This window comes from Toxotes jaculatrix, chromosome 9 (genome assembly GCF_017976425.1).
Source record: "Toxotes jaculatrix isolate fToxJac2 chromosome 9, fToxJac2.pri, whole genome shotgun sequence".
NCBI lineage: Eukaryota > Metazoa > Chordata > Actinopteri > Toxotidae > Toxotes > Toxotes jaculatrix.
The window spans coordinates 8,351,519-8,362,810 of record NC_054402.1 but is presented as its reverse complement, the minus strand read 5'-3'; positions in this window follow the sequence as shown (position 1 = coordinate 8,362,810).

The window sequence follows — 11,292 nt, the reverse complement described above, 5'->3', positions numbered from 1 at the left end:
ATCGGCCAAAAAAAGTCATACTTTAGAACGGCCTCAAAATGGCCTTACTATACTATGACCATTTTTATGACATTTTGAGCTGAAAATAAAAAATTACTTTTTTTGTCCGATTTTGACGTCTTACTATACTATGACCATTTTTATGACATTTTGAGGTCAAAATAAAAAATGACTTTTTTTGGCCGATTTTGATGCCTTACTATACTATACCATGACCATTTTTATGACATTTTGAGGTCAAAATAAAAAATGACATTTTTTGTCCGATTTTGACGCCTTACTATACTATGACGATTTTTATGACATTTTGAGGCCGTTCTAAAAAATGACGTTTTTTGTCCGATTTTGACACCTTGCTATACTATGACCATTTTTATGACATTTTGAGGCTAAGAAAAATTGGACTTTTTTGTCCGATTTTGACGCCTTACTATACTATGACCATTTTTATGACATTTTGAAGCTAAAAAAAAAAAATTTACATTTTTTGTCCGATTTTGACGCCTTACTATACTATGGCTCAAAATGTCATAGTATAGTAAGGCGTCAAAATCGGCCAAAAAAAGTCAAAAAATTTTTTGACCTCCAAAAGTCATAAAAGACGTCATAGTATAGTAAGGCGTCAAAATCGGACAAAAAAAGTCAAAAAATTTTTTGACCTCCAAAAGTCATAAAAGACGTCATAGTATAGTAAGGCGTCAAAATCGGACAAAAAAAGTCTAAAATTTTTTTGACGTCAAAATGTCATAAAAAACGTCATAGTATAGTAAGGCGTCAAAATCGGACAAAAAAAGTCAAAATTTTTTTTGACCTCAAAATGTCATAAAAAACATCATAGTATAGTAAGGCGTCAAAATCGGACAAAAAAAGTCAAAAAAATTTTTGACGTCAAAATGTCATAAAAAACGTCATAGTATAGTAAGGCGTCATAATCGGACAAAAAAAGTCAAAAATTTTTTTGACCTCAAAATGTCATAGAAAATGTCATAGTATAGTAAGGCGTCAAAATCGGACAAAAAAAGTCAAAAAAAAATTTGACGTCAAAATGTCAAAAAAACGTCATAGTATAGTAAGGCGTCAAAATCCGAAAAAAAAAGTCAAATTTTTTTTTGACCTCCAAAAGTCATAAAAAACGTCATAGTATAGTAAGGCGTCAAAATCCGACAAAAAAAGTCAAAATTTTTTTTGACCTCAAAATGTCATAAAAAACATCATAGTATAGTAAGGCGTCAAAATCGGACAAAAAAAGTCAAAAAATTTTTTGACATCAAAAACTCATAAAAAACGTCATAGTATAGTAAGGCGTCAAAATCGGACAAAGAAAGTCAAAAAAAAATGTTACCTCAAAAGTCATAAAAAACATCATAGTATAGTAAGGCGTCAAAATCGGCCAAAAAATTTTTGACCTCCAGAAGTCATAAAAAACGTCATAGTATAGTAAGGCGTCAAAATCCGACAAAAAAAGTCAAAAAATTTTTTGACCTCCAAAAGTCATAAAAAACGTCATGGCCAAAAAAAAGTCAAAAAAATTTTTGACCTCCAAAAGTCATAAAAAACGTCATAGTATAGTAAGGCGTCAAAATCGGACAAAAAAAGTAAATTTTTTTTTTGACTTCAAAAAGTCATAAAAATCGTCATAGTATAGTAAGGCGTCAAAATCCGACAAAAAAAGTCAAAATTTTTTTTGACCTCCAAAAGTCATAAAAAACGTCATAGTATAGTAAGGCGTCAAAATCGGACAAAAAAAGTCACATTTTTTTTTGACCTCCAAAAGTCATAAAAAACGTCATAGTATAGTAAGGCGTCAAAATCGGACAAAAAAAGTCAAAAAATTTTTTGACCTCAAAATGTCATAAAAAACGTCATAGTATAGTAAGGCGTCAAAATCCGACAAAAAAAGTCAAAAAAAAATTTTACCTCAAAATGTCATAGAAAATGTCATAGTATAGTAAGGCGTCAAAATCCGACAAAAAAAGTCAAAAAAAATTTTGACGTCAAAATGTCATAAAAAACGTCATAGTATAGTAAGGCGTCAAAATCCGACAAAAAAAGTCAAATTTTTTTTTGACCTCCAAAAGTCATAAAAAACGTCATAGTATAGTAAGGCGTCAAAATCGGCCAAAAAAAGTCAAAAAAAAATTTTAACTCAAAATGTCATAAACAACGTCATAGTATAGTAAGGCATCAAAATCAGACAAAAAAAGTCAAAAAAATTTTTACGTCAAAATGTCATAAAAAACGTCATAGTATAGTAAGGCGTCAAAATCGGACAAAAAAAGTCAAAAATTTTTTTGACGTCAAAAAGTCATAAAAAAACGTCATAGTATAGTAAGGCGTCAAAATCGGACAAAAAAAGTCAAAAATTTTTTTGACCTCCAAAAGTCATAAAAAACGTCATAGTATAGTAAGGCGTCAAAATCGGCCAAAAAAAGTCAAAAAAAAATTTTTACCTCAAAATGTCATAAAAAACGTCATAGTATAGTAAGGCGTCAAAATCCGACAAAAATAGTCAAAATTTTTTTTGACCTCAAAATGTCATAAAAAACGTCATAGTATAGTAAGGCGTCAAAATCCGACAAAAAAAGTCAAAAAAATTTTTGACGTCAAAATGTCATAAAAAACGTCATAGTATAGTAAGGCGTCATAATCGGACAAAAAAAGTCAAAAATTTTTTTGACCTCAAAATGTCATAGAAAATGTCATAGTATAGTAAGGCGTCAAAATCCGACAAAAAAAGTCAAAAAAAATTTTTACCTCAAAATGTCAGAAAAAACGTCATAGTATAGTAAGGCGTCAAAATCCGACAAAAAAAGTCAAAATTTTTTTGACCTCAAAATGTCATAAAAAACGTCACACTATAGTAAGGCGTCGAAATCGGACAAAAAAAGTCAAAAAATTTTTTGACCTCCAAAAGTCATAAAAAACGTCATAGTATAGTAAGGCGTCAAAATCGGACAAAAAAAGTCAAAATTTTTTTGACGTCAAAATGTCATAAAAAACGTCATAGTATAGTAAGGCGTCATAATCGGACAAAAAAAGTCAAAAATTTTTTTGACCTCAAAATGTCAGAGAAAATGTCATAGTATAGTAAGGCGTCAAAATCGGACAAAAAAAGTCAAAAATTTTTTTGACGTCAAAAAGTCATAAAAAACGTCATAGTATAGTAAGGCGTCAAAATCGGACAAAAAAAGTCAAATTTTTTTTTGACCTCCAAAAGTCATAAAAAACATCATAGTATAGTAAGGCGTCAAAATCGGACAAAAAAAGTCAAAAAAAAATTTTACCTCAAAATGTCATAAAAAACGTCACACTATAGTAAGGCGTCGAAATCGGACAAAAAAAGTCAAAAAATTTTTTGACCTCCAAAAGTCATAAAAAACGTCATAGTATAGTAAGGCGTCAAAATCGGACAAAAAAAGTCAAAATTTTTTTGACGTCAAAATGTCATAAAAAACGTCATAGTATAGTAAGGCGTCATAATCGGACAAAAAAAGTCAAAAATTTTTTTGACCTCAAAATGTCAGAGAAAATGTCATAGTATAGTAAGGCGTCAAAATCGGACAAAAAAAGTCAAAATTTTTTTTGACGTCAAAAAGTCATAAAAAACGTCATAGTATAGTAAGGCGTCAAAATCGGACAAAAAAAGTCAAATTTTTTTTTGACCTCCAAAAGTCATAAAAAACATCATAGTATAGTAAGGCGTCAAAATCGGACAAAAAAAGTCAAAAAAAAATTTTACCTCAAAATGTCATAAAAAACGTCATAGTATAGTAAGGCGTCAAAATCCGACAAAAAAAGTCAAAAAAATTTTTGACCTCCAAAAGTCATAAAAAACGTCATAGTATAGTAAGGCGTCAAAATCCGACAAAAAAAGTCAAAAATTTTTTTGACCTCCAAAAGTCATAAAAAACGTCATAGTATAGTAAGGCGTCAAAATCGGACAAAAAAAGTCAAAAAAAATTTTGACGTCAAAATGTCATAAAAAACGTCATAGTATAGTAAGGCGTCAAAATCCGACAAAAAAAGTCAAAATTTTTTTTGACCTCAAAATGTCATAGAAAACGTCATAGTATAGTAAGGCGTCAAAATCGGACAAAAAAAGTCAAAAAAAATTTTTACCTCAAAATGTCAGAAAAAACGTCATAGTATAGTAAGGCGTCAAAATCCGACAAAAAAAGTCAAAATTTTTTTTGACCTCAAAATGTCATAAAAAACGTCATAGTATAGTAAGGCGTCAAAATCCGACAAAAAAAGTCAAAATTTTTTTTGACCTCAAAATGTCAAAAAAAACGTCATAGTATAGTAAGGCGTCAAAATCCAACAAAAAAAGTCAAAATTTTTTTGACGTCAAAATGTCATAAAAAATGTCACACTATAGTAAGGCGTCAAAATCGGACAAAAAAAGTCAAAAAATTTTTTTACCTCAAAATGTCATAAAAAACGTCATAGTATAGTAAGGCGTCAAAATCCGACAAAAAAAGTCAAATTTCTTTTTGACCTCCAAAATTCATAAAAAACGTCATAGTATAGTAAGGCGTCAAAATCGGCCAAAAAAAGTCAAAATTTTTTTTGACCTCCAAAAGTCATAAAAAACGTCATAGTACAGTAAGGCGTCAAAATCGGACAAAAAAAGTCAAAAAAATTTTTGACCTCCAAAAGTCATAAAAAACGTCATAGTATAGTAAGGCGTCAAAATCGGCCAAAAAAAGTCAAAAAAAAAATTTTACGTCAAAATGTCATAAAAAACGTCATAGTATAGTAAGGCGTCAAAATCCGACAAAAAAAGTCAAAAAATTTTTTGACCTCCAAAAGTCATAAAAAACGTCATAGTATAGTAAGGCGTCAAAATCGGCCAAAAAAAGTCAAAAAAAAATTTTACGTCAAAATGTCATAAAAAACGTCATAGTATAGTAAGGCGTCAAAATCCGACAAAAAAAGTCAAAATTTTTTTTGACCTCAAAATGTCAGAAAAAACGTCATAGTATAGTAAGGCGTCAAAATCCAACAAAAAAAGTCAAAAAATTTTTTTTACGTCAAAATGTCATAAAAAACGTCATAGCATAGTAAGGCGTCAAAATCGAACAAAAAAAGTCAAAAAATTTTTTGACGTCAAAAAGTCATAAAAAACGTCATAGTATAGTAAGGCGTCAAAATCGGACAAAAAAAGTCAAATTTTTTTTTGACCTCCAAAAGTCATAAAAAACGTCATAGTATAGTAAGGCGTCAAAATCGGACAAAAAAAGTCAAAATTTTTTTTGACCTCCAAAAGTCATAAAAAACGTCATAGTATAGTAAGGCGTCAAAATCAGCCAAAAAAAGTCAAAAAAAATTTTTACCTCAAAATGTCATAAAAAACGTCACACTATAGTAAGGCGTCAAAATCCGACAAAAAAAGTCAAATTTTTTTTTGACCTCCAAAAGTCATAAAAAACGTCATAGTATAGTAAGGCGTCAAAATCCAACAAAAAAAGTCAAAAATTTTTTTTACGTCAAAATGTCATAAAAAACGTCATAGTATAGTAAGGCGTCAAAATCGGACAAAAAAAGTCAAAAAAATTTTTGACGTCAAAATGTCATAAAAAACGTCATAGTATAGTAAGGCGTCATAATCGGACAAAAAAAGTCAAAAAATTTTTTGACCTCAAAATGTCAGAGAAAATGTCATAGTATAGTAAGGCGTCAAAATCGGACAAAAAAAGTCAAAATTTTTTTTGACCTCCAAAAGTCATAAAAAAACGTCATAGTATAGTAAGGCGTCAAAATCCGACAAAAAAAGTGAAAAAAAATTTTTACGTCAAAATGTCATAAAAAACGTCATAGTATAGTAAGGCGTCAAAATCCAACAAAAAAAGTCAAAAATTTTTTTTACGTCAAAATGTCCTAAAAACGTCATAGTATAGTAAGGCGTCAAAATCCGACAAAAAAAGTCAAATTTTTTTTTGACCTCCAAAATTCATAAAAAACGTCATAGTATAGTAAGGCGTCAAAATCGGACAAAAAAAGTCAAAAATTTTTTTGACCTCAAAATGTCATAAAAAACGTCATAGTATAGTAAGGCGTCAAAATCCAATAAAAAAAGTCAAAAAATTTTTTTACGTCAAAATGTCAGAAAAAACGTCATAGTATAGTAAGGCGTCAAAATCCGACAAAAAAAGTCAAAATTTTTTTTGACCTCCAAAAGTCATAAAAAACGTCATAGCATAGTAAGGCGTCAAAATCCGACAAAAAAAGTCAAAATTTTTTTTGACCTCCAAAAGTCATAAAAAACGTCATAGTATAGTAAGGCGTCAAAATCGGACAAAAAAAGTCAAAATTTTTTTTGACCTCAAAATGTCAAAAAAACCTCATAGTATAGTAAGGCGACGAAATCGGACAAAAAAAGTCAAAAATTTTTTGACGTCAAAAAGTCATAAAAAACGTCATAGTATAGTAAGGCGTCATAATCGGACAAAAAAAGTCAAAATTTTTTTTGACCTCAAAATGTCATAAAAAACGTCATAGTATAGTAAGGCGTCAAAATCCGACAAAAAAAGTCAAATTTTTTTTGGACCTCCAAAAGTCATAAAAAACGTCATAGTATAGTAAGGCGTCAAAATCCAACAAAAAAAGTCAAATTTTTTTTTTACGTCAAAATGTCATAAAAAACGTCATAGTATAGTAAGGCGTCAAAATCGGACAAAAAAAGTCAAAAAAAATTTTGACGTCAAAAAGTCATAAAGAACATCATAGTATAGTAAGGCGTCAAAATCGGACAAAAAAAGTCAAAAAAATTTTTTTGACCTCAAAATGTCATAAAAAACGTCATAGTATAGTAAGGCGTCATAATCGGACAAAAAAAGTCAAAAATTTTTTTGACGTCAAAATGTCATAGAAAACGTCATAGTATAGTAAGGCGTCAAAATCCGACAAAAAAAGTCAAATTTTTTTTGGACCTCCAAAAGTCATAAAAAACGTCATAGTATAGTAAGGCGTCAAAATCCAACAAAAAAAGTCAAATTTTTTTTTTACGTCAAAATGTCATAAAAAACGTCATAGTATAGTAAGGCGTCAAAATCGGACAAAAAAAGTCAAAAAAAATTTTGACGTCAAAAAGTCATAAAGAACATCATAGTATAGTAAGGCGTCAAAATCGGACAAAAAAAGTCAAAAAATTTTTTTTGACCTCAAAATGTCATAAAAAACGTCATAGTATAGTAAGGCGTCAAAATCGGACAAAAAAAGTCAAAAAAAATTTTTACCTCAAAATGTCATAAAAAACGTCATAGTATAGTAAGGCGTCAAAATCCGACAAAAAAAGTCAAAATTTTTTTTGACCTCCAAAAGTCATAAAAAACGTCATAGTATATTAAGGCGTCTAAATCCGACAAAAAAAGTCAAAAAATTTTTTGACCTCCAAAAGTCATAAAAAACGTCATAGTATAGTAAGGCGTCAAAATCGGCCAAAAAAAGTCAAAAAAAATTTTACGTCAAAATGTCATAAAAAACGTCATAGTATAGTAAGGCGTCAAAATCCGACAAAAAAAGTCAAAATTTTTTTTGACCTCAAAATGTCATAAAAAACGTCATAGTATAGTAAGGCGTCAAAATCCGACAAAAAAAAGTCAAAAAATTTTTTGACCTCCAAAAGTCATAAAAAACGTCATAGTATAGTAAGGCGTCAAAATCCGACAAAAAAAGTCAAAAAATTTTTTTACGTCAAAATGTCATAAAAAACGTCATAGTATAGTAAGGCGTCAAAATCGGACAAAAAAAGTCAAAAAATTTTTTGACGTCAAAAAGTCATAAAAAACGTCATAGTATAGTAAGGCGTCAAAATCCGACAAAAAAAGTCAAAAAAATTTTTGACGTCAAAATGTCATAAAAAACGTCATAGTATAGTAAGGCGTCATAATCGGACAAAAAAGTCAAAAAATTTTTTGACCTCAAAATGTCAGAGAAAATGTCATAGTATAGTAAGGCGTCAAAATCGGACAAAAAAAGTCAAAAATTTTTTTGACCTCCAAAAGTCATAAAAAACGTCATAGTATAGTAAGGCGTCAAAATCGGACAAAAAAAGTCAAAATTTTTTTTGACCTCAAAATGTCATAAAAATCGTCATAGTATAGTAAGGCGTCGAAATCGGACAAAAAAAGTCAAAAAATTTTTTTACCTCAAAATGTCATAAAAAACGTCATAGTATAGTAAGGCGTCGAAATCGGACAAAAAAAGTCAAATTTTTTTTTGACCTCCAAAAGTCATAAAAAACGTCATAGTATAGTAAGGCGTCAAAATCCGACAAAAAAAGTCAAATTTTTTTTTGACCTCCAAAAGTCATAAAAAACGTCATAGTATAGTAAGGCGTCAAAATCGGCCAAAAAAAGTCAAAAAAAAATTTTAACTCAAAATGTCATAAACAACGTCATAGTATAGTAAGGCGTCAAAATCAGACAAAAAAAGTCAAAAATTTTTTTTAAGTCAAAATGTCATAAAAAACGTCATAGTATAGTAAGGCGTCAAAATCGGCCAAAAAAAGTAAAAAAAAAATTTTACCTCAAAATGTCAGAAAAAACGTCATAGTATAGTAAGGCGTCAAAATCCGACAAAAAAAGTCAAAAAAAATTTTGACGTCAAAAAGTCATAAAAAACGTCATAGTATAGTAAGGCGTCAAAATCGGACAAAAAAAGTCAAATTTTTTTTTGACCTCCAAAAGTCATAAAAAACGTCATAGTATAGTAAGGCGTCAAAATCGGACAAAAAAAGTCAAAAAAAAATTTTACCTCAAAATGTCATAAAAAACGTCATAGTATAGTAAGGCGTCAAAATCCGACAAAAAAAGTCAAAAAAATTTTTGACCTCCAAAAGTCATAAAAAACGTCATAGTATAGTAAGGCGTCAAAATCCGACAAAAAAAGTCAAAAAATTTTTTGACCTCCAAAAGTCATAAAAAACGTCATAGTATAGTAAGGCGTCAAAATCGGACAAAAAAAGTCAAAAAAAATTTTGACGTCAAAATGTCATAAAAAACGTCATAGTATAGTAAGGCGTCAAAATCCGACAAAAAAAGTCAAAATTTTTTTTGACCTCAAAATGTCATAAAAAACGTCATAGTATAGTAAGGCGTCAAAATCCGACAAAAAAAGTCAAATTTTTTTTTGACCTCCAAAAGTCATAAAAAACGTCATAGTATAGTAAGGCGTCAAAATCGGACAAAAAAAGTCAAAATTTTTTTTGACCTCCAAAAGTCATAAAAAACGTCATAGTATAGTAAGGCGTCAAAATCGGACAAAAAAAGTCAAAAAATTTTTTGACGTAAAAATGTCATAAAAAACGTCATAGTATAGTAAGGCGTCAAAATCGGACAAAAAAAGTCAAAAATTTTTTTGACCTCCAAAAGTCATAAAAAACGTCATAGTATAGTAAGGCGTCAAAATCCGACAAAAAAAGTCAAAAAATTTTTTGACGTCAAAAAGTCATAAAAAACGTCATAGTATAGTAAGGCGTCAAAATCGGACAAAAAAAGTCAAAAAATTTTTTGACCTCAAAATGTCATAAAAAACGTCAGTATAGTAAGGCGTCAAAATCGGACAAAAAAAAGTCAACATTTTTTTTTACCTCAAAATGTCATAAAAAACGTCATAGTATAGTAAGGCGTCAAAATCTGACAAAAAAAGTCAACGTTTTTTTTTACCTCAAAATGTCATAAAAAACGTCATAGTATAGTAAGGCGTCAAAATCGGACAAAAAAAGTCAAAAAATTTTTTGACCTCCAAAAGTCATAAAAAACGTCATAGTATAGTAAGGCGTCAAAATCCGACAAAAAAAGTCAAAAAAATTTTTGACCTCCAAAAGTCATAAAAAACGTCATAGTATAGTAAGGCGTCAAAATCCGACAAAAAAAGTCAAAAATTTTTTTGACCTCCAAAAGTCATAAAAAACGTCATAGTATAGTAAGGCGTCAAAATCGGACAAAAAAAGTCAAAAAAAATTTTGACGTCAAAATGTCATAAAAAACGTCATAGTATAGTAAGGCGTCAAAATCCGACAAAAAAAGTCAAAATTTTTTTTGACCTCAAAATGTCATAAAAAACGTCATAGTATAGTAAGGCGTCAAAATCCGACAAAAAAAGTCAAATTTTTTTTTGACCTCCAAAAGTCATAAAAAACGTCATAGTATAGTAAGGCGTCAAAATCGGACAAAAAAAGTCAAATTTTTTTTTGACCTCCAAAAGTCATAAAAAACGTCATAGTATAGTAAGGCGTCAAAATCGGACAAAAAAAGTCAAAAAATTTTTTGACGTAAAAATGTCATAAAAAACGTCATAGTATAGTAAGGCGTCAAAATCGGACAAAAAAAGTCAAAAATTTTTTTGACCTCCAAAAGTCATAAAAAACGTCATAGTATAGTAAGGCGTCAAAATCCGACAAAAAAAGTCAAAAAATTTTTTGACGTCAAAAAGTCATAAAAAACGTCATAGTATAGTAAGGCGTCAAAATCGGACAAAAAAAGTCAAAAAATTTTTTGACCTCAAAATGTCATAAAAAACGTCAGTATAGTAAGGCGTCAAAATCGGACAAAAAAAAGTCAACATTTTTTTTTACCTCAAAATGTCATAAAAAACGTCATAGTATAGTAAGGCGTCAAAATCTGACAAAAAAAGTCAACATTTTTTTTTACCTCAAAATGTCATAAAAAACGTCATAGTATAGTAAGGCGTCAAAATCGGACAAAAAAAGTCAAAAAATTTTTTGACCTCCAAAAGTCATAAAAAACGTCATAGTATAGTAAGGCGTCAAAATCCGACAAAAAAAGTCAAAATTTTTTTTGACCTCCAAAAGTCATAAAAAACGTCATAGTATAGTAAGGCGTCAAAATCGGACAAAAAAAGTCAAAATTTTTATTGACCTCCAAAAGTCATAAAAAACGTCATAGTATAGTAAGGCGTCAAAATCCGACAAAAAAAGTCAAAATTTTTTTTTACCTCAAAATGTCATAAAAAACGTCATAGTATAGTAAGGCGTCAAAATCCGACAAAAAAAAGTCACATTTTTTTTTTACCTCCAAAAGTCATAAAAAACGTCATAGTATAGTAAGGCGTCAAAATCCGACAAAAAAAGTCAAATTTTTTTTTGACCTCCAAAAGTCATAAAAAACGTCATAGTATAGTAAGGCGTCAAAATCGGACAAAAAAAGTCAAAATTTTTATTGACCTCCAAAAGTCATAAAAAACGTCATAGTATAGTAAGGCGTCAAAATCCGACAAAAAAAGTCAAAATTTTTTTTTACCTCAAAATGTCATAAAAAACGTCATAGT